Source organism: Phascolarctos cinereus, unplaced genomic scaffold, assembly GCF_003287225.1.
Source record: "Phascolarctos cinereus isolate Bilbo 61053 unplaced genomic scaffold, phaCin_HiC Scaffold_5;HRSCAF=322, whole genome shotgun sequence".
Classification (NCBI taxonomy): domain Eukaryota; kingdom Metazoa; phylum Chordata; class Mammalia; order Diprotodontia; family Phascolarctidae; genus Phascolarctos; species Phascolarctos cinereus.
The window spans coordinates 247,682,830-247,708,375 of record NW_027555958.1 but is presented as its reverse complement, the minus strand read 5'-3'; the positions used below and the strand labels follow the sequence as shown (position 1 = coordinate 247,708,375).

Here is a 25,546-nt window from a genome sequence, read left to right as displayed (position 1 = left end):
ATGGGAAGTCACCAGTAGTTATGGGATGGGGCAGGGTGTCAGTCTACTCATCCTCTGACAAATACACACATAGGCTCTGCCTGATATTAGATCAGAGAGGTAAACAACAGCTCCAGGCCTTAGTGTTCCTGTTCCTGTCCATTTCCTGGGCAATGTACTAGGAAAACAGAGGAGAGAAGTCCTTTAGACCTGGGGATAACAGTGGGGAACAACATGGGTAGGAGAGCTCCAGGAACCTAGGGAATCAGATGGCACTGTCCCCACCCCTCACCCCCTGGTGCTCCTCATGCCTATGAGGTGTTGTTTGTCTGCGTATTAGCTCACAAGTTCAACAGTCCTGAAACTAGCAACATAAAATGTTAGACCCTCATTTTACAAATGAAGAAGCAAGTACAGAAAAAGGAAAGTCCCCTCCCCACAGTCTCACAGGGGCTTGGGTCTCCTGATTCTAGAGGCTGGGCACATTTTAGGAATATTAGGAGAATCAGGGGTTTTCTGGCCCAACTTCAGTTTTCCCTTCTATCTGCCCTTCCCCCTCCCTGCCCACTGCCCAAAGATACACAGAGTCAAATCAATATCCACATCTTTATTAAGGTGCCCAGCAGGGCTAGTGACTGTGAGACTGAGTCAGGCATTAGCCCACAAACTCCATTGTTTGGCTATGTGAATGTCTGGGAGAAGGAGAAGTTTGGGGTCCAGATGCACGGATACCATCCCTGGATGGCACTGCTGCCACCTGCTTTAGCAGGTGACATGATGAGGTGACCCTGGGCTTTGGAGGGTGATATTGGTCCCTAAAGGGAGGTTCAGGAGGTGACAGACCTGGAAGAAAGGGAAAGGCAGTGGGAGGCAGAGGGAGGGTAATGGGATCCCCAATTCCTGGTCCTATGAGACAGATAGATAAACATACTCTAAACCTGTTCTGTACTCCAAATCCATCTTCCCCCACCAAACTCCTGCCCCTCGCCTCACTTTCTAGGCCATACCTTCTCCAGAAACTCCTGGAAATGGGGGGCTCGAGAGAGGTTCCTAGGAAAAGAGTCCTTCAACTTCAGATGCATGATGGTCCTGGGCCCTAGGGGGCCATGAGCATAGTTCAGGATCTAGGTGTCTGGTCCCATAGACTTTGGCTCTTCCAATTTTCCAGCTCCTGCTTTCCTCAGGGCCCCAGATGTCCAACTTACCAGCCCCTTTCAGGGACCACCCTCCAGCACCTCTTAGGGAGCCAGGCATCTGTCCCTCCCCCTCCTTGTAAGGCCTCAGGGGTCCTTCCCCTTAGTTCTCTCTCCCTTTGAGGACCAACTCCCCACCTCTTACCTGTCCCTTGTGGCTTGTTGGGCAGGATTAAAAGGAGGAAAAGAAGCATCCAGGGCTTCATCGTGGCAAACCGATGACTGAGAGGGAGTGTGTTCTCTGCATTCCAAGCCAACTCTTTCCTCCCCTCCTCCCTCCTCTCCCCCCTACTCCTCACTCTACCTAGCCTGCCCTTCTATGCCCCCACTTTGTCTAAATACCTGAGCCTACACACTTCTGTTTTGGGGAAAATGGAAGGGGGAGGGCTACTTCACTGGATTTTCTAGTTTTCCTAGTAGGGCTATGATGGACTGTAGGGTGGGGACAAGTCGTCTGGGTTCTGGAGGAAAGCAAAGGGTGGGAGATTTGATGCTTGAGACCTTGAGTATGAAAAGGAGGCTTCCCAGCCTCCCAGGAAGTCAGATTTCATCGACTACAGGACAGGATGCCTGGGTTGGAAGGGACTGAGGGTTGATTGAACAAGGGTGGTGATGGAAGTGCAGGTGCTGGGGGGAGGGAGGCCGAGGTGTTCTTGTTGGCTATTCTTGGGCCCCACCCCAACCATAGCCTCTTGTTCCTTCTTAGGGATTAATTATTAACCTCAATTAATTCCCAGTATTCACAACACTAATGGTCTTAGGAATGTGGGCCCAAAAGGGAGGGGTGGGGTAGACAAATTTCCTGAGGCCCTAATTCCCTTAACCCTGGTGGCTCTTTGAGTAAGAAATCTGGAAGAGAATTCACCTCTAAATGTTTTCTACGTGCTCTAACACAAACCAAAAACTACATACACACAGAGATGTATTCACTCAGCCTTGTACATTCATTCACCAGACACCCTCCTTCCCCCAGCCCCCTCCTTCCTTCTCCACTCAAACTCAACACCTACAACTCGGCAAACAGATACACCAGGCTCTCAAATACTCTGGTTTCCTAAGGATATGCACACATAAACAAATACATAACGAGGTTTCCACTTCATCTCTCTGTCCTAAAGCATACCCTGCTTCCTAAACCCAGACGGATATAGTCTCCAAAAAACACATTTATACTTTGGACAGACAGGTAAGGATAGAGAAAGAAAAGAACATGAAGGTGCAGACACAGATGCAAAAGATGAGTCAGAAAGAGGACAAAAAAGATACAGCAAGTATCATAAAGGCACATAACCTAGGGAGCATGGGTGACAGAACATCCAGATAAGTCCTACTCCTACATAATAACGAACATTTATATGTGTCTACTATGTGCCAGATCTTATGCTAAGTGCTTTTCAAATATCTCATCCTCACAACAAGCAGATGCTGTTATTATTCCCATTTTACAGATGAGGAAAATGAGTCAAACAGAGAAGAGATGTGCCCAGCATCACACAGCTAGGAAGTGTCTGAAACTGGCTTTGAACTTGGGTCTTCCTTGTTGTAGCAGAAATCAGCGAGCAAGACCCAGACGTAATTTAAAATGTGGATTTATTAGTGCGCGGCTGCCAGGGGTATGCACACCCAAATCAAGCAGCCCCGATCAGGGGTCGAGCTAGGGTTCATATGGAAAAGAGCATGGGAAAGAAATGCCAGGAACACCGATGAGGTGCAGGTGTCTTTGGGGGCTATGGATGGGAGTACACCGGACAGGGAGGGGGATGGGTCTTTGGAGTCTGGCAGGAGGAAGAGTCCTCGGGCTGGCCAAGGACACCCCTCTCCCTCTGTCTTGATGAAAGAATGCTCTGCAACAAGGGAAAGCTTTCTCACAACACAGGAACTTCTGAGGAATTGGGAGGCTTCCAGAGACATGATCTGAGGGCTGGGGCCTGAGCAGCCCAGCTCTGTGTAGCTGTACCAGGGAGAGAGATAAGGGTCATGCTGAGGCCCATGCATGAATAACTGCTAGGCACAGTGTCCTTGGGCTGCAGAGTGGTTGTTAGAGACAGTGTTTCTGAGACTAGGAAGAAATTGGGGCACAAGCACAAGCACCCGAGCACCCCATTATTACGAGTCAGAGATCACACAAACCAGACCAGGTGTCCTGATCTCTGGTATAAACATAATTATCTAAAGCAATTCTATTGCAAGCTTTTTTTTTATCCATTTGCGTTGGAGGTACGGGCTATGCTGAGCTATGCAAGAGTACATTTCACTATTGTTTAGATTTGGGAGGAAAGAGGTCTGGGGCAAGATTAAGCACCAACTTTTGCTTTTCATGGCTTAAAGGGCCCTACTACCTAAATGGCAAAATAATGTTCTGCATTACATTCCTGACTTCCTGACTTTTTTTTCCTATTTGAAAGAAAATTTTATTATCAGTACAATTAAAAATGACAATACACATAAGCATATCTAGGGCTATCTCCAGTCGTCCTGATCTATATCTGGCCACTGGGCCCAGATGGCTCCAGAGGAGAAAGTGAGGCTGGTGACTTTGCACAGCCCTCCCTCATTTAAAACCAATTCACTTGTATGTCATGGCGTCACCTCCTTGATGTCATGGTCCTCTTTGAGAACGAAGAACAGACGATGACAATGAGAGGCTGTTGTCTTGGAGGTTGTCACTTCCTCCCACTTGGAATTGCCAGGGAGAAAACAGCTGCTCTGCAGTAAGATTTAAGCCCCCATGCACAGAGACGCTGGCCCCCTCCCTCTTTGCTGCTGCCAGTCCCCATCTGACCGCTGGGCTTCCTAAATTTCCTTATCTCTTGGCCTAGTCAAGGACTGTCCTGGATCCCTCAAGACGAGTTCCAAGAGGGCTAGAAAGAATAATGCTCATCCTTTGTAAATTAGCAGTCTTAGCCTTTTATCTTCTTTTACTTGAAATTGCTTTCTCTTTTAACTATTTATAAGAGTAGGGGTTGTTTCATCCTTTGTCTTTTTTTATCACCATCACCTAGCATGGTACCTGGTACCACCACCTACAGCCACATTAGCTCTTTAGTTCAGGGTTTAAATTCCACCTCTGATGCAAGGTCACCCATTCTATCTTAACCTTGCTGGACCTCAGTTTCTTCATCTGTGAAAATGAGGGAGTTGGAATAGATGGACTCTAAGGTTCCTTCAGCTCCAGATTTATGGTCCCATGTGAAGAGAAGTAGCCAGGAACTAGGCTAGAGAAACACCAAAGGGCATCTCACCAGAAAGGGACAGAGTGGGAGGAATGTATTTAGGGAGGGAGACATAAAGATAGGGAGGTAGACACTTCACGCTTCTTCCCCCCTCAAAAAAAAAAAGATGTTGGGTAGAAGGCATAGAAGACATAGATGGCACCATGGATAGGGTGGCAGACCTGAAGTCAGGAATGCTGCGCTTTCTGAGTTCAAATCCAGGTGACCCTGGGCAAGTCACTTTGCCTCAGTTTCCTCATCTGTAAGATGAGCTGGAGAAGGAAATGGTAAACCACTCCAATATCTTTGTTAAGAAAACCCCAAAAGAGTTGACGAAGACTTGGACATGACTGAAAAACAACTGAACAACAGAAAACAAAACAAGAAACACATTACAATGGAATGGGATAATCTTACCCTTATGGTTCTCTCCCAAAGAGTGAAATTCCTTCTTCTCTCTAGTATGGGGTTCTGGATGACTTAAGGCCCATGCCCTCACCTTAGTGTTCAGGTTTCACACATACGTATAATATCTCCTGTCCTTTTCTGCATTCCCTCATTATTATTCTCATTACACTAGCCCCTTGGCCTACCAAGCATCCTGAGCTCTGGCTGCAGGCAGGAGAGATAAACTCTTAGTTTGTGCTGCTGGCCTTCCCAACAATGTACCAGGTTTTGAAGTCTTTCCTCAAGTCCCATGATCTCTTCAGTATCAGGGGTTCACATTTACTAGGCCCATACTCACCTGCCCTGCTCCCTTCAGGAATCTATGTGTGTAGTCAATCAATCAATCAATGAATAAGCATTTATTAAATGCCAACTTTGTGCTGCATACTAGAGAGCTTGTCCCCAACTGCTAGACTGTCCAGGAGCCAAAGGACAGCATATTTGGGTTACCAAGGAGAATTGGGTCTGGGGGATGGACACTTGAGTGTTAGGAGAAACTGGAGGGCCAGAAAAAGGGAAGTCTAACTTCTTACTCATCCTTTTGTCCAACCTGTGTTTCCCAGGAACTTGCTGGGATGGGTTACTCTTCTGGGGATAGAGTGCTGACCTCTCCCTGGGAATGGAGATCCCAGTGTTGATGGAGGCCCTGGCACACCTGAATTCCCTTGGAATCCTTACTAAGACTCAAAGCTTTATAAAGGGTCCAGATGGAGCCAGAGGGATGTTGCTGTCAAAGAATCTTGAATTCAGCACCATGGAGGTTGCTTTTGCCCTGCTGGCTGCCTTGCTGGCCTTGTCTGGAAATGGTGAGTACTGAAGATCCCTGAATGCCCATTGTATTCCCTGGTTCTGAGGAAGCACTGAATTCTTATATTTCTATTCTGTCCAACAGCTCAACTGATCCAACCAAATGTCCCTGGGACTATCTCTGGAGATCTCCCCACTGGCTCTGGAGGTGTCCCCAGTGTCTCCGGAGATCTCCCCACTGGCTCTGGAGGTGTCCCCAGTGTCTCCGGAGATCTCCCCAATGGCTCTGGAGGTGTCCCCAGTGTCTCCGGAGGTCTCCCCACTGGCTCTGGAGGTGTCTCCAGTGTCTCCGGAGATCTCCTCACTGGCTCTGGAGGTATCCCCAGTGTCTCCGGAGATCTCCTCACTGGCTCTGGAGGTGTCCCCAGTGTCTCCGGAGATCTCCCCACTGGCTCTGGAGGTGTCCCCAGTATCTCCGGAGATCTCCCCACTGGCTCTGGAGGTAACCCTAGTGTCTCTGGAGATCTCCCCGCTGGCTCTGGAGGGGCCCCTAGTATTTCTGGAGATGTCCCTACTGTCTCTGGAGGTCTCCCCACTGTCTCTGCAGTTCTCCCCACTGTTTCTGGAGGTCTCCCCACTGCCTCTGGAGGTCTCCCCAGTATCTCTGGAGGTATCCCTACCGTCTCTGCAGGTCTTCCTACTGTCTCTGGGACTCTTCCCACTGTTTCTGCAGGTCTTCCTACTGGGTCTGCAAACATCCCAACCGTCTCTGGGGATCTTTCTGGAGGTATCACAACTTCCTCTGGAGGTATTTCTGGAAATCTCCCAACTGTCTCTGCAAGTCTCCCAACTATCTCTGGAGGTATTTCTTCCAACTCTTTGGGGGGGATTTATCTGGATATTTGTTTCTGTAGGTCTCCCGACTGCCTTTGGGTGTCTCTTTGAAGGTCTCCTAACTGTCTCTGGGGATTTTTCTGGAAGTCTTCTAGTCACCTCTGCAGATCTCTTAACTGTTTCTACAAGCCTTCCTGCTGTTTCTGAGAATCTTCCTGAAAAAATCTCCCAACAGAATCTGTGGCTTAAGGGGGTACCTTCTATTTGGGGAGATGTTTCTGTATTTCAGAATTTTGCCCTCAGTCTCTGAGGATCTTCCTGGAGGTCTTCCAGATATAAGTTCTCTGGGACCATTTCCAGAATCCCTGGGACTCTCTCTGGAGGGCTCCAGCGTTATGAGGTGATCTTTTTTTCCTTTGGTCTGGCTCTGCAGATGTCTCTGGGTTTCTGCTTATGAGGGTCTCTTCAGTGATTTTCCAATTGGAGCTCTGATGCTTCCTGAGGGTGTCACTGGAGCCTCGACCATAGTCTGACTGTCCCTGGAGGGGTACAAACAAGTCCCTTCTACCCACTGCCCTGACTCAAAGAGCTTGGGCTGGATATGCTAACATACCCAGGGAGGGGTGCATTTCCATTGGCCCTTCCTCTGGGGACCATGTTCGATGCTCCTGGGCCCTGTTCCAATTTTCTTCCTTTATCTGTTCCTCTACCAACCATCATCCTCACTTTTCTGAGATCTGTCCTTCTCTTCCCAGGATCCTCCGGAGCGGTGACATCTGGTTCTGGAGTTATCACCACTAGAAGCCCAGAAAATTCTGCATTTGTTCCCACTGTCTCTGGAAGTACTTCTTTTACGACAGGTAGAACCAATGGTGTCCCCATGACTTGTGAGACACTGTCCTTGGCATCAGGGTCATTTCCAAGGATGGTGCTGGTGCCAGTGCCCAATGTCTATTTCTCTCCTAACCTCCAGAACCACCCCTGACTCATGGGGAGAAGGGTAAGGTAGTTCCCATCTGTGTTCTGTCCTGAAGTCAATCCCGTGCCATCTGGTTACATCTCTGGATGCTAAAGATGCAAGTTCCTCCTTAACCCTTCCCCCAAGTACACAGCCAGGCTGGGCAGTCAGTTTGGGACTAACTGTACATTCCAAAATTGTTCCTATTTTGTCTTGTGTTCTATCCCTCTTCTGGCTGCAGAAGTTTCATCAAATCCTCTCCCTCCTGTCCTTCTCCATCTTACAACATAGACTCAAATCATTGCTAGCTTGAGGCAGCCAGGTAGCCCAGTGGATATAGCGCTAGATTTGGAGTCTGGAAAACTCAAGTGTAAGTCCCACCTTATTTAGGTCTGTGACCCTGAGAAAGTCACTTTACTTTTGTTTGTCTCAGTTTCTTCATCTATAAAATGGGATAATAGTAACACTTACCCCAAAGAGTTGTGAGGAACCAATGAGATAATTATATGTATCTAAAGCGCTTTATGGACCATGAAGTGCTATGAAAATGCTAGGCATCATCATCATTATAATGTAATAAAAACTGGAAGGAATTCCAGAGATAATAATTCAATCCAGGCCCTAGCTAAAGATGAGTTCCCATTAAGCCCATTCCATTTTGGGATAGCTCTAATTGCTGAATTGAGCTGAAATTTGCTTCCCTGTAACTTAAAACTGTTAGTTCTTGTTCTTTGCTCTGCAGTCATACAGAACAAATCTAATCCATCTTCCCCATGACAGCCTTTCAAATATTTGAATACAGTACAGGAATCATGTCCTTCCCCTTAGTTTCTTTCCTCATCCTTGCCTTCATTTGTAGTAGGGAGAGCTGGGGAGGTCCTTCTGTCTGATACGGTGGGTGGTGGGGAAGGGAGACATTGTCCTGGTCCTTCTTTTTGCGAGGAATCCTGGAGGAGACAGTAGTGGGACGGTGGTCACTTCTAGGTCTTTCGGTTAAGATTAACTTCAGGGGCAGCTAGGTGGCACAGTGAATAGAGCTCTGGCCTTGGAGTCAGGAGAATCTGAGTTCAAATCCAGCCTCAGACACTTAACACATACTAGCTGTGTAACCCTGGGCAAGTCACTTAACCCCAATTACCTCACCAAAAGAAAAAAAAAATCTGTTGAGTTTTGTTTCCTTTTTCTGGTGGTTCCTCCTGTTAGTTCTAATTCTTACTTACAACATCACTAATGTGAAGATATATTCAATAGGAATGTATATGTATAACCTATATCAGATTGTGTGCCATCTGGGGGAAGGTGGTGGGGAGGAAGTGGGAGAAAAATTTTAAACTCAAAAGCATATGGAAGTGATTGTAGATAAATCAAAATAAATTAATTTAAAAGAAAAAGAATAAGAGGAAAAAAAAAGATTAACTTCAAAAACAGAAGGATCAGGCTCAGCCAGCACCAGGCTTCACATGTAGTGGGTACTCAACAAATGTTCGTTAAACTTAGTTGGAGAGAAAATGACCTATGCAGAGGCATTTACAAGGGCAATGATAGATTATTGTAAAATTAGTTTTAGAATTGAAAAGGATCTCTTCCTCATTTCATGGGGGAGAAAACTGGGCCCCAGAGGTTGTCCAAGTGTCAGAGCTGGGGGCAAGAACTCAGGTCTCCTGACTCCTGGGCAAACACTCTTTCCGTGACACCACTACCTCTATTCAGAGATAAAGAGACACAGAAACAGAGCTAGAGAAATGGAGACAAAGAAAGCTAGAGACAAGAGACATCCTGGAGATATTATTGGTAGAACACACAGAGAGTGAGGGATACACAGCGAGACAATGTTCCCATGAGATCAGACATAAACAGAGAGAGACATCAAGGAGACTCGATGACGGGCACACACCAGGGATTAACCCACAGACGACGGTTGAGGGAGGTCCCCTAGAGCCCCTGATCCTTTGAGTAACCTTCTTGTTTTTCTAATCCCCAGCTCAGAGCACAACCCTCAAACCCCAGAACAATTTCCCAGACTGGGCCATTGTCCTGATCACTCTGGCCGCAGTGATAGTTGTCATCCTCCTGGTATTTGTCTTTTGCAAGGTGAGAGAGCCAGGTGGGCCGGACCCTTGGTTACTGAGGGAAGTAGGGAGGAGGGAGGTGAAAGCTAAGTGCTCAGTTGGAAACTGAATGTCTGGGTCCCACAGGGAAAAGGTGGGAGGGGATAACTGGATGATGGGCAATTAGGTCTCTGAGGAAAATGACTCTAGAGGGATAGCTAGGAATTTGGAGATTCTGGCTTGCTGAAGGGAATGCAGGTTCCAAGAAGACAGTTGGAGGCTGTAGGCTAGAGGGCAAGACTTCTTGGTTAACCCTTTATCCTCCCTCATTTTCCAGGTTTGCCATTACCTCCGGCAGAATGTAGACTTGGCCCCTTACTGCCGCAACACAGAGAGAGTGGGCCAGAGCTACAACTCCAAATAGGGGCGGGGGGACCAGGACCCTCGAGTCCCTAGCCCTGAGACTTTAGAGATAATCTGAATTCCCCACCATTCGTTTCTGCCCAAAACCTCCCCATGTTTTGACTCCTTCACCCATCGTTTTTGCTCCATTGGTGACCATTAGGTGCCTGTACATGCCTGTGGTTGGGGTTGGGGGTGGGGGTTTGAGGAGGCAGGGAGTTGAGCCTCTGGCTTTAGATTACTTCAGATGCCTATTTCTTTTTGACCTGGGAGTATGAGAACCTCCTCAGCTGTCTCCTGCTTTGCCCACCGACAAACACTTTTACTTCCATCCAGCCTCCGGAGTGTGAGAAAGCTTCCCACCTCAAAGCCCCAGTCACTCAGGGCAGCTTCACTTGGGGCCTTGGGGCATAAGCCACCTGCTTCACAGTTCACTCACCAGGGAATCCTCTTTGGCTGGCTTCAGCCTGCCCTCCTCTCCTCCACCCTCCTGCCTCCTTCCTTTGTGCTAGCTGGTAATGAATAAATTCTGTACTGAAGTGGCTGGTTAGACCACTTTGGGTGGGAAGGGAGGGAGAGGCCAGCTGAGAGCCTGGAGGGAGCGGATGGATCAGCAGACATCAGCCTCTCCTCCCTCCTCCTTTCTCTCTTGCTTGTGAAGCTTTCTCAGCTCCATTAAATAAAACACACACTTTGAAGCCTTTCTTCTGTCTGTTGTGTTTCCTTCTGTCTTGTCTGAGCTCAACCCCAGTTCCCCTCGAGAACAGCCATCCTTTTTCTGCCATCCTACTCCTATGTAATAAGAGGGTTGTGTGCTTCCAGCGATCCTTGAAAGCGGTAGAAGGCTGGCGGGGCAGAGTCATCAGCTAGGTCACCTCATTTATTCATTCAACAAATATTTATTAAGCTCTTATTGTGGGCAAAGGACCAGAGGCCTGGGTCCCTAGGGAGAATGAGCGCTGAGGTGAGGCGACCTAGTCACCTGAATCCAAGGCTTGTAGGGCTGAGATTTAAGTCCACTTTTCTGCCTCAGTTTCCCTGTCTCCCAAGGGCTGGCTGGGAGACAAGATACTTAAGTTCTGGGGGAGTCCAATCTTGGCCGGCCTCTTAGGAACCTCATTAATCTCTTGCTAATCATTCTAATGAGCTGTTCACCTACTCGCCCTCTTCCTGCCCAGCCTGGCCCTACCCAGGGCTTAGCCGCTGGTCACGTTAAACAAGAAGAGAAAAGCATGTGTCCAGCTCCCACGACCCATTCGTGACCTCTCTATGCTCTACCTCCATCCGTTCTGGTGCCTGGTACCTAGTTTTTCTCCCCGTACCAGTTACAAGTTTGACTTAGAGGCTGTTTCTTTCTTTTCTGTTTCTGTTTCTCCTCACCTCAAACTTCAAGCTCCAACTCCTCAGGAACCCAGATTCACACTTTACCCACTTTCATTTCCCTGAGGTATTCAATCACCCAGCTAGAACTGGGTGGAACCCTTTCCTTTCTCCTGGGAGAAACCACAGGGATACCCTGGATATCCTACCTGGAGGAGATAATGGGAGGAGGTGAGGTCCTGAGGGATCCTGGGATCAGACTGAGTTGTCTAAATACCTTGGTGTAGGACACAGTGAGGAGAGAAAGGGAAAATTGGGCTTTGAGGGGAGTAGGTCCAGAGAGGTTCAGAGATGTCTTTTGGCATGTTTCTGGATCATGTTTCTCTCTCTTCATGTCACTGTCTTAAATTTTTTTTGGGGGGGTTAAGTGACCTGCTCAGGGTCACACAGCTAATTAAGTGTCAAATGTTTGGTCTGAGGTCAGATTTGAACTCAGGTCCTCCTGACTTCAGAGTTGGTACTCTATTCACCGAGACACCTAGCTGCCCCCAAAATTTTTTTAAAAAATATAATTGTTACCTCCCTTGGGCCCTGTCCTCCTCCCTATAGCACCCTTTCTTATAACAATGACAAATTTAAACAAGATGAATCAAAATATTAGCGAGGTCAGACAGCCTCATTCCATGCCTACAGCTTACAACTTCTCTGCCAAGAGCAGAGTCATGCTTCCTGCTGTCAGTCTTCTGAAATGAAGACAGGACCTTCCATCAATCAGAGTCTTAATGTCCTTAAGGGCTGTCTTCTTTTCCATTATTGTGACTCTTGTTAATTGCTTCCTTGCTTCTGCCGACTCTGCCCTGCATTAGTTCAATTAAAGTCTTCTCAAGTTTCCTGGAATTCATTTCTTCATTCATTTTTTTTTTCTTTGGTGAGGCAATTGGGGTTAAATGACTTGCCCAGAGTCACACAGCTAGCTACTAAGTATCTGGGGTCAAATTTGAACTCAGGTCCTCCTGACTCCAGGGTGGATGCTCTATCTACTGCGTTACCTATCTGCCCAAAGTGTCACGGTTTGTATGGGCCATTTCTTCATGCATTTCTTATGGTTATATTCAGTTATATTCCACGTTATTCATTTACCACGATTTGTTCAGCCATTCTCCAATGGTACTCATTTTATTTCCATTTTTTTTGCTACCAAAAATTCTTCTTTTAAGAGATAATTTTTAATTACTTTCTTTTAAGTAATAATTTTATTATTGACATCTTTTGTTTTTAGAGGCAGCATGGCATAGTAGATAGAGAGGTGACCTCAGAGCCAGGAAGAACTGTTTTGGGTTTTTTTGGTGTGTGTGTTTTTTTCGGTGAGGCAGTTGGGGTTAAGTGACTTGCCCAGGGTCACACAGCTAGTGAGTGTTATGTGTCTGAGGTCAGATTTGAACTCAGCTCCTCCTGACTCCAGGGCCAGTGCTCCATCCACTGTACCACCTAGCTGCCCCAAGACCTGTGTTTAAGTCCCATCTCTGTCACATACAGTTTGTGTGACCTTGGGCAAGGTATTTAACTTTTCGCTGCTCTAGCCATCCCTTTAAGACTATAAAAGCAGAGAAGATACTGCCCTGTAGTGGTAGAAGGGATTTTTTCATCTGGGACTTTCCCATATCAGTGAAATCACAGCTCCAGTCTCTGTCCCAATCACCTCCATTTCCCAGTGTGTCCCATCAGAGTCACCTTGTATGACAAAGAATTTAAAAACAAAAATACTTTAGCAAAATTAACCGATGTTGAAAAAGTCTGACCTCAGTGGTGGTGTTCCATACCCGTTGTCCCCCACTTCTGCGAAGAAGGGAGAGAGGTACCTTCTCGTAGGGTTTCTTAGGGGTCAAACTTGGTTATTATAGTTTCATAACATTCAGTTTCCATTATTTTGTTGTTGCAGAAGATGCTGTTACAAATTTTTTTCCCTCCGCACATGTGAGACATTTCCTTCTGCCTTTGACCTCCTATCCCCAGAGCCTGGTGGCACGCATGAGGGACAGGACTGCTTTCTCCCCTAGGTGTCTTATCTCTATGACTCTCAGCAGGGCACAGCCATCCCAGGCCTTGGTGCCCCTCCCCTTAAGCACTTCTGAGGGGAGGGCTAGTTATCACTGGGGAACGGCCACCTACTCTCTTTACCAGAGATGTCAGTCTGTCCTCCACCACAGCCTCCCCACAACCGAATTGGTCCAAGGTGAAGTCGTGGTTAATTCTAGCTCTACATGTTCCCGTCACTTTCTTCCCTATCATCTCTGTCTCTGAAAACCTTTGTGTCAGCTAGGCTCTTTTCCTTTAATTGTCTCTGTCACTGAGTGTCAGTTTGTGAGGGTTTCTCTATCTTTGATCTGTTCCTGGACATCTTTGAGTGTTTTCCTCTAAACACCTCTGACTTGAAATATTTTGGATCCTCTCTCTCTGTGCAAAGGTGGCCTCTCCACCTCCTTCCCACTCTCTGCTCCCTGCACTGATACATCTGAGCAACTCCACCCAGGACAGAAATAATGACCATGTGTGAGCAAAGGGTGTGGAGCAGTTCTAGGTGGGGGACAGAGCAGGGAGGGGAGGGAAGAAGTAGAACATGATCGTTGGAAAAGGATTAGAATATTAATCTCCACCCAGAAACTAGACATCCAGTTTCCCAGTTTTATTCTCTTTCTCTTACCACTCAATTCTCTTAAATCTATCTCCTACCCAAGTTGTGACCATTCACTCTCCAAGACCCATGCTCTGTCCCTGCAGATACTACCACTCCATCAGGGATCTAAGGTTTCTTCTGGCCCCGTGACGCAGATGCAGGTGCGGTTTCCCCTTATCAGTTGCCCCCTCCCTCTCTGTGTGCTCCGTCTTGGGAGTGGAACAGGAGAGTTTGTTTAAGATTTTAGGCCTCAGAGGGGCCTGGGTCTACTGACGTCAATCCTGGCCTCATATAAGGACCAAGGCTCCTGGCCCTAGGGCCCCAAATCTTGGCCTGAGTTCAACATGGTCCAGATGACCCACCAGCTGCTCCTTGCCTTCAGCCTCTTCCTCCTTCTAGCTTCTTGGATAGTAGGTAAGGAATTCTAGGAAGATGCAGGAGTGGGGAGTGGGGGTTATGTACATCATTAAGAAGGCACCCTTGGTCTAACTGTTTATGTGTGGGGACTCGGATGGGACCAGTGGGTGAGGATTTCCTGGAGTCTCACCAAAAACAGAGATTATTGAATAATTAATGGTGGAGGGTAGTGATGTGTCCTTAGAGTATCCTGCTTTTTCTACTTCCCCACCAATCCTCATTTAGGAGACACAGGTAACCAACCTCTCTAGTCCATCTTTTTCTCTCTCTTCCCCATAAATTTCTATTCTTCCTAGGGACCCAGGTATCAAGTCTCCCATCCTCACTGGGGCAGAGAATTAGTTTAGCAGGCCATGTTAATCCCATCTTAGTCACCAGTTTGCTGAATGACTATAGGGATGTTAATCCCTATGTTGCCTCTTCCAAAGAATGGTTGCAATGCTCAAATGAGATAATGGGGATGAAAGAATTTTGGAAAGAAGGAAATCCTCTGTGAATGTAAAGTATTATTTCAATTCATTTGAGAAGGAAGAGATGCATGGCACAGGTCAGTGGAAGATGCCTTCCACAATGGAGATACAAAGAAAGGATTGTGGGGAAAGGGAAGAGTGGGAGAGTCAGGACTGGATCAGGGATTTCCTTCCTCATGCTTCCTCAGGAGCCCACAGGTAGTAAGTGTCTGAGGTGGGATGCAAACCCCACATTTTCCCGACTTTAAGACCTGGCTCCTTCTAGTTTTAAGGTCACAGAGCCCAGCTCTGATATTGGGCAAGTCATTTAATCTGTCTATGCCACATTTTCTTCATATATACCATGGGAATAATCATACTTTTCCAGGGCAACCCTGTGTAAAATGAACCTAGCCAGTGTAATTTTGCTAGAGTACCATTAAGACCTGATAAGTAAGCCTATTGGAACTTCACTGTAATATCATTCAATTGGTCACCCCCTTACATTATTTATCTAGAACTTAGTGTCACCTTGTAATGTTGCTTCATCTAAGTTATTTTAAAAGAAACATTCATTTTAGTTTATACTATTGTATGATTTATAAATCATAGTATTTGTATTTGGCAGTGACCATAGAAATCATATTGTTGAATTGCACCTGGTGAGGAAACTGAAGTAAATGACTTGTCTAAGGTCACAGAGGTAGTGAGCATTAGAAGTTTGAAGGTGAGTTGTTATCATCCACAATAGTGTTATACAACCCTGTCAGCTGCCTAAATGAATATTAGCCTCTGAAAGGTACCAAGGGGACATTTTGCCCTCAGATCAGGAATGAGCACTAACCCATCTTTTAATTAGAATAATCTCTGGGCTTATTACTAGTGTTTTAAAAAGGGACTGAATGAATATTAATTATGAATATTAATTAAATGAATATTAATAGCTACAAATCATAAATTAATAGCTACAAATAGCTACAACACAAATTAATAGCTATAAATACACGGACTTTTCTAGTTCAAACTTTTTTTATGGGAAGAACCTGCATATACCAGTATTGAGAGTGTCTTTGATGAAGGTTTAAGAAACAAATGACATGTCACAAAGAACGTTGTATAAAAGATCACGTTATTGAAGTCACAGAAGTGACTGAATAAAAGAGTACAAGATCCTACTGTACTCATTTTTTTGTCATAGTCAAAAAAACTATTTGATTAAATGATATTTCCCATGAATATGCCAAAATCATTCAAGATCCCTTGAGAGAGCTAGCAACAGAGGCAACATTTTTCCATAACCCTTTGATTGTTAACATTATGGAGGGAGAAAACAGGGAGAGGGATGCTTGATGTGGGGGTATGCAAACCATGTTTGCTGCTGTTATGGAGGTTCAGAGCATAATCCAAAAGGAAAAAGCATTCACCAAAGAAGCTGAGGTCCTCTAGGAATTCCTGTTTGCTGTTGACAATGGTCTATTTTCATCTGACCTTGGATTATTGCAAAGTCTCTTCAATGGGATCCATAACTACTTAAAAGAGTTTGGTCTAATTATATACAAAACTATATGGATGAAGAATTTCTATTTTCTAAGAAGATTCTGTGTAGCTGGATGGACAAGCAGCAGAACTGGTCCAACAATTCCACGATTTGTCCTGAATACAGAGAATTTTCTTGGGAAATAGAAATTCTTCATCTCTGTGTGTGGTGTGTGTGTGTGTGTGTGTGTGTGTGTGTGTGTGTGTGTGTGTGTGAGGACAGACAATGTGTAGAAGCAACAAGCTGGATCTGGAACTGAACAAGATGAGAACTTTTGGAAATTTGTGCAGTTCTTTTAATGGTCCAGAGTATCTTGCTGAGACAAATGTCCATCTTTTTTTAAAAAACAATAATATTCTTTTAGCGATCCTATATGGTTTCAAGTCTTGGATTACTATAGTCTCCAAGGAATTAAAGTTGAGGGCCATCAAAAGAACAATAGAGAGGTACATGATGGGTGGGAGTAAGCTGCAACACATTACCAGCCCAGAATTGTGATGAGAAAGCTATGTAAAGAATGTCATCAGAGAGATGTATGACTTGAAAGGAAAGTGGGCTTATGGGTGGGGGGGGAAGATAGCTGATGGATAGTTCACAAATTTCATTGATATCCAGTGTCAGAAGAATTAGAGGAAGGCCCTTAGCCTTATTGGGGGACCTCCTGGGGAGGATTTACAGGAGGAAATGCACACGAGTTGCAAAAGATGATGTCATGGATGGGTATGGGGTAGGAAAACAAACATTTATTAAGAACCTACTATGTGCCAGGCACTGTGCTAAGCACTTTACAAATATTATCTCATTTGATTCTCACAACATATTATTATCCCCATTTTACAGCTAAGGAAACTGAGGCAGATCAAGGTTAAGTGACTTATCTAGGATCACATTGCTAGGAAGTGTCTGAGGCTGGATTTGAACTCAAGTCATGGGTGGATTGTGATTTGTCACCAATGGGATTATATATCCATCAACATATAATATATGAGAAGAAGGATATCATTTTCTGACTCAGTCTTCCTGTACATGTAGCTCACTTTTCCTTTTTTACTTTCAAACACTAAGGCATTTTACCCCCTTGTCTCAATCTAATATTCGGCCATCTTGGTGAATTTCTCCTAGGGAAAGCCCAAGAACAAGGAACCTATAAAGGGAGCTAGAGGGTGATGAATACTGTTTGTTGTAGATAGGCAGTGTGGTATGCTGTAAAGAACACCAGAATTGGAGTTAAGAGAGTCTTAAAATGGAATCCCACATCTGACACTAATTGTCAAAGTCCCCATTTCCTCATCTACTTTCCGGGGTTGTTATGAGGGTCCAAATGAGATAACATCTGTAAATTACTTTCTACACACCTTCAGCTGTCCCAAATTAATATCATCTATTATATATCCTAGAAAGCTTGTTAATTATCTATCTCTCCTTCTCTATCTGCTCTTTCCTTAAATCTCATGCACACATTCACACACACACACACACACACACACACACACACACACACACACACACACGACCAGTGCAGGAGGAGGGAGATGGGATAGAGAATCAAAATTATTAATTAGGAAGTATGATACAGCCCGTATGTGGCATATTTGTGGGTTACAGCACTGGTATCACTATGAAAGTAGGTGGTTTGGGGATAACCGGGAGGAATACTTTCCTAATGGACAATAAATAGTGGGAAGCAAGTAAGAGTATTGATGAGAACTGAAATGAGATGGAGGCTATGTAGCTGCATGCTTGGGTCATTCAGAGGAGCAGGAAACAGACTGGGATTAGGAGAGGGGATAGCACAGGACTAAAGGCTTAGATTCTGGAATCCTTTTGGGAAACAAGGACTAGGGTAAGGGGGCAGAAGAGCAAAAGCCTCGATAGGACTGGATGATTTGGTCCCTAAAGGAAGTGAAAGGGTGTGTGTATGAGATTTAAAAGTCTGAATGTATGGATATAGAAAGGAAATGGAAATTGAAGTGGAGGCAGGGGTAAGGAATAGGGAACCAGATATCCAAAAAGGGAGCTTAGAGATGGTGGGGGTGGGGGAGTGGTGGTGCTGAGTAGAGTGAGGTCTGTAGGGCTGAATACTTGTGCCACTCATGAGAACTAAGATGAGAATTGTTGATTTGGAAAGTGTGTAAGGGTCGGGGATAAAGAGCCTACCTTACAATCAGGGTGACCTGAGTTCAAGTCCTATCTCTGTGTGAACCTTGGCAAATCATTTAATCTCTCAGTGACCCCAGCAACTATCTAAGGCTAAAAGTTGTGGAGTAGTTGTTGAGAGGGAGTTTCTTAATCAGGAATTTCCCTATATTGAAGAAATTGAAGAAGAGGGAGAGAGAGAGAGAGAGAGAGAGAGAGAGAGAGAGAGAGAGAGAGAGAGAGAGAGAGAGAGAAGAAGAAGAAAGGGAGGGAGGGAGAGAGAGAAAGAAGGAAAGAGGGAAAAAGGGAGGGAGTGACAGAGAGAGGGAGGAAAGGAAGAGAAAGGAAAGAAGAGAGGGAAGGGGAAGGAAGGAAGGAAAGAAGGAGAGAGGGAGAGAGAGAAGAAAGGAAAAGAAAGAAAACAACATACAAAGAACACAGAAATTTCATTGAGTATTAACCCTGACTCTGACAGAAGCACCAAAGGACGATTTTTGGGGGACCATGGGACTTTTCTTCTGCAATGTCTTAAACAAGTAAATGAAGCAAATGGAAAATTCTTTTGACAGTCTAAGTGGTGTTGGCGATTCATAATTAGCTTACATTCCACAAACATATCTTCCATATCTAACTGGCCCCTAGAATGATAGCTTACCTTTATCCTTTTATAGACTTAATCCTCCCCTTCCTTCCTCAATCCTCCTCCACCTCCAGTTACATTTATCCTTGAGAACTGGCTAAGCCATATTCTGTCTTTGTTTCATTACAGGTGATTCCCACAATTGTTGGGACCTGTGATTTCCTTAGTGTAAGGAACTCTGGGGAAGAACTCCTTTTGCCAGTGCTGGTCTGTTCTGCTATTTAGAGACTTGGAGGTTGTCTGGGAGTACTGTTGACTTAAGCACTACTGAATTAAATTACTTCATTAGAGTCACATTATCATCACCATCACCATTATCATTATAGCTAACAGTTACATAGCCCTTTAAGGCTTACAAAGTGCTTTACAAATATTATTTTATTTGATCCTTACAGTTTTGTGAAGTTGGTGCTATAACCATCTTCATTTTATAGAGAGGAAATTGAGGCAGAGAGAGGTTAAGTAATTTGTCCAGGGTCACACAGATAGGAAATGCCTAAGGCTGGATTTGAACTCAGATCTTTCTGACTTCAGGTCTAATATTCTATCTGCTGCATCACCTAGTTGACACCACATGTGTGAGAGGCAGGACTTGATCCCACATCTTCTTGCCTGGGAGGCTGATTCTCTATCTGTTACTCCATGTTGGCTTTTACATAGTAAGCATTTAATAAATGCTTATTAATTGAATTAACATGTCATTATCCTAGTAAATACCATTCATACCATTCATATGTCACAATGATTGCCTTTGGGGAAATTAAATTACTGTCAATGGCAAATCTCTTGAAGAGGATGGATGGCCATCTGTCTTAACAATTAATGAATCGATAAATCTACAAGCATTTATGAAGCACCCACTATATGCCACAGTACTGCACTTGGATTGGGAATACAAAAACAAAAGTAGAAGTCTTTGCCTTTGAAGAGTTTACCCTCTATCAAGGGAGAAACATGCAATAGATAGATAGGCATATAGAAAAGAAATATTAGCTAATTTGAGAGAGGAGAGCACTAACAACTGGGGTGAGGGTGGGTGTCGGGAAAGGCTTCAGAAAATAAGATCCAGCCTAAGCTAGGTGGTTTAGTCACTCAAGTGCCTAGAGGCGAGGGGTGGCACTAGACCAAATCATTTCTTGAGGCTCCTTTTTAATTACAGGATTCTATGATTTTGTGATTGCATGTTCATGATTTTGACAGTGATTACACTCTAAATTCAGTAAGCATTATTAAGTACCTATTTTATACAGAGCTATGCTGGGCACTGGGGAAGATACGAAGTTCAGATAATTCTTGGTCCTTGCCCTCTTGGAGTTTATAGTCTAATGGGGGAGGGAAAGGAGTAAGAAACATACTAATAATTATAACACAAAACAAAATAAATATATGAAATGCAAAAGTCCTTATATAAAGTCCCAGGGGAAAGATCATCGTTGACCAGGCCTTGAGGAAGGTTTCTTGGAGGAAGTGGTATATGGGTTGGGCCTTAAGGACTTAGACAAAGTGGGGATGGTGGGCATTTCAAGTCTAAGGGGCAGGATAAGCAAAGGACTATAAGTAGTAATATTCCGGGCTGGAAATTTGTTTCACTCTGTCTTTTTGTGGGTTCTCCTGCTTTAGAATTTGTTTAGAGCCATTTTTTACAGGTATGTGGAGGGGTTTGGGGGAGAGCTCAAGCAAGTCACTGCTTTTACTCTGTCATCCTGGCTCCGCCACTTCAAGTAGTAATATTCTGGAAGGGAATAGTATGTGAGAAAGTTGGGAAACTATGCCAGGCCACGAAATGCTTCAAATGTCCAGGTAAAGAGCTTGAACTTTACTTAGAAGGCAATAGGGAGATATTAAGACTATTTTGGTAGTTGTATGGAGTTGAATGGGCTCTCCCTCTGGTGGCCCTGTCCTCTTCTCCCTTTATACTTACCTCACTTGGTGTTCTTATCAGTTCTCTAGGGTTTAATCGTCACCTCTATGCTGATGATTCCCAGATCTATATATCCAGCCCAATGTCACCAATTACCTTTTAGACATCTTGAATTGATTGTCCCACAGGCACCTCAAACTCAGCATGCCCAAACAAAATTCATTTCCCCCTAAAACCCTGAACTTCCCTATTACTGTTGAAGACACAACCATCCTTCCAGTTCCTTATCGAGGCCCAAAATCTTGGCGTCCTTCTCAGTTCTTCACTCTCACCCCCTTCAAATAAATTGTCCGTTGTCAAATCTTGCCATTTCTACCATCACAATACCTCTCCCCATACATTTCCTTCTCTCCACTCATAGAGCCACAATTCTAGTTCATCTCCTGATAACTTCTTGCCTGGACTTCTGAAATAGCCTTTTAACTAGTCCCTCTCCACTCTAATTCACCTTTCTTTCACTTGCCAAGGTTATTTTTCTAAAAGTAGGTCTGGCCATGTTACATACCCTCTGCTCAATAAGCTCCAGTGACTGCCTCTTACCTCTGGAATCTAATTTTAAAATCTGTGTTTGGTGGGGCAGCTAGATGGTGCGGTAGATAAAGCAACAGCCCTGGATTCAGAAGGACCTGAGTTCAAATCTGGCCTCAGACACTTATTAGCTGTGTAACCCTGGGCAAGTCACTTAACCCCAATTACCTAAAAAAAGAACAACCCAAAAAAACCAAACAAAATAAAATCTGTGTTTGGTGTTTAAAGTTCTGCATAATCTGGCCCCTTCCTACCTTTCCAATCTTCTGACCCTTGACTCCCTGTGTGACCCACCTATACTGGACCACTTGTTCCTTGAACATGATGATCCATCTCTCATCTTCCTGCCTCTGTACTAGTTGTCTACCGTTTCTGGAATGCTCTGCCTCCTTACCCTGACCTCTTAGTGCCCCTCTATGGCTTTATGACTCAGCTCAAAGCTCACTTTCTGTTGGAGAGTTTTCTTGGTTTTCAGGAGGGAGAGGAAGGGGTAGAGAATAAAAAGTTATTAATTTGTTAATAAAGTTTATTAATCAGTCACTGATACAGTCCGTGTGTGGCATGATTGTGGGTTGGAGCACCAAAATCATTATGGGAGTAGGTGGTGGAGGGGTAAGTGGGAGAGAGATTCTCCTAATAGACAAGGAATGCTAATGCCTTCCCAGCTAATGCCTTCCCCTTTCAAATGACTTTCTATCTATTCTCTTTCTATATTTTATGTACCTTGTACATTTGAACGTATTTATTCTGTTTGAGGTCAGGGATTGCTTTTTGCCTTTCTCGGTACCCTCAAACTTAGCGCAGGGCCTGGCACATAGTAAGCACTTAATGATTCTGGTTGATTGTGAAGGTTCATACTTCAGTGATGGCAGTAGACATGGAGAGGAGTGTATAAATGCCAGAGTTATGTTGGCAGTAAAACCAATAGTGCTTAATTAATTGGATATGAAAGAAAATAGAAGATTCAAAAACAAGCCAAAGCCTCAAACACGGGAGATAGATGAATGATATTGCCATTAGCAGGGAAGAGAATGTTAAAGGAGGGAAAATAAGCTCAGTTTTATATATGTTGAGTTTCAGATGCTGGTGGTACGTCCAGGCAGAGATCTGGGTCTGGAACTCTGCAAAGAGGTCAGGACTAGAGATACAATTTGGGGGGGGGGGTCATATAGATAGAGCTAGTAAAGCCATGAGAATGTAGGAAGAAAAAATGGAAAATAAAAGAACAAGCAAATGAAACAGAGATGCATTAGTGGACAGTTAAGAGAATGAAATTGCCGTGTTCTAGAAGCCAAAGAAAAAGAGAGTATTCAGAAGGAGGGAGATAGTTAACATCAAATGTTGCAGAGATGTCAAGGAGAATGAAGATTGAGAAAAGGTTGTTATATTTGGTGATATAGAGTGAGCAGCAGAACCTTTCACTCCAAATCCCCTTTTCTCGTCACTAAAAGAAAGCTGCCTCCTTTTTCTTCTTAATCACTTTGTGATAACTGGAAAATTGGCGATATTACTTTGGGAGAGAGCCAGTATGGGTCAGACCATAATAACCCAGAGAGCTGCCCTGAGTGGGGGAGGAGGAGCAAGGATGGAGAAAAGAAGGCTGGAATGTGAAGGACGTTGTGGAATGGATTTGTCTCTAGGAAGTGACAATCCTCTGTTTGAATTTGGGCAAATTCTGTCTGCCCTCTGGAGCTCAGGTTTTTCCTTGGAAAAGTGAAGGAGCTGGATTAGATGATTTCCCAGTTCTAGTATTCTAGGATTCTATGACAAGAAGAGTGGGGAGCAGGTGTCCAGAAGGGGAGCCAAAGATAAATCGTCTGACACTGTAGGGGCTTGGGGAAGGAGCTAGGAAAGCATGCAGAACCCTCCCTGCCACCTCCATCCCAGGCTATGTGTTACCATAGTCCTTACTCCCCTCAGAGACCCAGGATTCCAGCCCCTGACTCTGCTGATCCAAGGCCTCTGTCCTCTCTATTGCAGACTTCCACATAGGCCTTTTCCCAGAGTCCTATTTCCCTAAAGGAGCCAAGTATCTATCCTCTCTACCTCCCCCTTTTCCTTTCAAAGACCCAGGCATCTGCTTTTTAATTCAGGCCCCAGTTCTCCCTCTAGGTGCGAAGAGGGGAGGGTTGAGGTTTTCTGAGACTTGGAATAAAGCCAGGCACTGGCCCGCCCTGAGCTAACAGATATTGGAAATCTCAGTGGCAGATTGTTAATATCTCTCCAGCTCTCACTTGCCCTTTTTCTCCCAGGGAGTAGAAACAGGTCCCCAGTCACCACTGGCTATTTTCTTTGGGGATTAAGATTATATCTGGCCTAGTATAACCATGTTTTCCTTAACACCCTATCTGTAAACACAGCCAGATGCCCTCACAGAACACAAGTGCCTCAACTGCCAGCCTAGCTCCCTTCTTACCCTTTACTTCTCCTTTCCCCACAATCAAGGAGACCCTCATTCCCAGAGTCAGAGTTCCAACTATCGGCTCCTCAGTCCTGGATTACTTATAGAAGGAAAGGGAAATCCAACAGAGATGGAACCATAACCAAAGTTGGGGCAGAGTAGCCTTTTATCCAATCCCCAGGCTCCCCTCTGGAAGGAGTGAATCACTTCAGAGAAAGGGTTTGTACATCCCCACTGTGTCTCTCTACTTGTCCTTTTTAGGAACTTTGCTCAAGGTCTAACCTTGCCTCCTCACATCCCAGTGACTAAAATGGTAATAGAAGGGTTTTAGATTACAGGAAAAGAAGTAAGGGTGGTTTTGTCCTTCCTCCTGCTTTTGAGTTCCACTTCCAAGGAGAGAAGTGAGATAGCAACCAGATACAGGGGTGCTCAATGGAGTACCCTAGGAAGTGTGAACTTCTGGAGGGCTGGTGAGAAGTATGGGGACAAACGCTTGTGTTTCTCTAATTTTCAGGTGCTGCCTCATCTGATGAGCTCTTGACAACTCTTGAGTCTACAACATTTAACGATTTCATCCACCTCACTCCAGATATCATTTATAACACCAGCCCTAGTGCCCCAAATCTTGATAAAAAATCAACACTCCTCCCCAAGCTCACACAGAATGGCAGAACTACCCATCAGCCCCAATCTGGAGATCACCAAAGCTCTGTAACTAAACTCTCTTCAAAACAGCATACTCAGAATGAAGCACAAGATCCAATTGTGCGGAATGGAGAGTCTGTCTCTTCCTCTGACAGTAAGGACACCACCTCAAAGCCTAGAAGCACAACCTGTAAAAAGAAGAGTACCATAACAGTGCGTACAAGGTTCTCAACTTTCTCAGAGACCACGGAAACCTCGAAGATTCCAGTAGCTTCAAGGACATCAAACACTACCTACACTACCCACCCCACGACCTCATCTACTAAGGGAGCCTCCTTCAGGAACACGTCTGTCTCTCCCAAGACCATAACTACCTATCGTGAGGGAATGGGGGCCTCAGACAGAAGCACATCTGTGTCATCCAAGAGCAAAGCTACCTCCTACAAGGGCATTGGAACCTTGGACAGGACCACAACTGTCTCACCCAAGAACATAACTATCTACCATGTGGGAATGGGATCCTCAAATAGGGCCCCACCTCACTTAGATAAGACTACAGGAAATGCCCCTATGGATGCTGGAACCTCAGGAAGTTCAACATCTCTCTCACGGCTCACCAGCACCTCACATGAGGGCACAAGAGCCTCAGACAGGACCACATCTGTTTCACCTGAAATAACAGATACTTCCCACAAGAACATGGAATCCTCCTTCAGGACCATATCTATCTCATCTGAGACTATAACTACCTATCATGAGGATATGAGAACCTCAGACAGAACCACACCTGTCTCACTCAAGATAACAGATACTTCCCACAAGGGAACAGGAACCTCCATTGTAGGAGATTTGAACAAAGCCACTGGAGCATCAAGTAGGACACCTGCCTTTGACAAGACTACAGGCTGGACTACAGCTGTTTCAGATGAGGTAACTGAATCCTTCAGAACCTCACACAAGTCTACATCTGCTTCTGACAAAACCATAGGAATCAAGGAACCAGCCACGGCCACGGGCATAACTTTTGGGGGAACCTCAGAAAAGATGACTGAATCCTT

General features: G+C 45.0%; 1 non-coding gene across 1 annotated transcript; it reads right to left on the bottom strand.

Moving 5' to 3' along the window:
• Window positions 1–571: 571 nt before the first annotated feature.
• Window positions 572–1,468, bottom strand: LOC110199458 (uncharacterized). The gene is made up of 3 exons (XR_013487534.1): window positions 1,318–1,468; window positions 987–1,075; window positions 572–822 (listed from the first exon to the last, which is right to left on the bottom strand). It is a non-coding gene; the product is annotated as an uncharacterized LOC110199458 (transcript).
• Window positions 1,469–25,546: the final 24,078 nt, after the last annotated feature.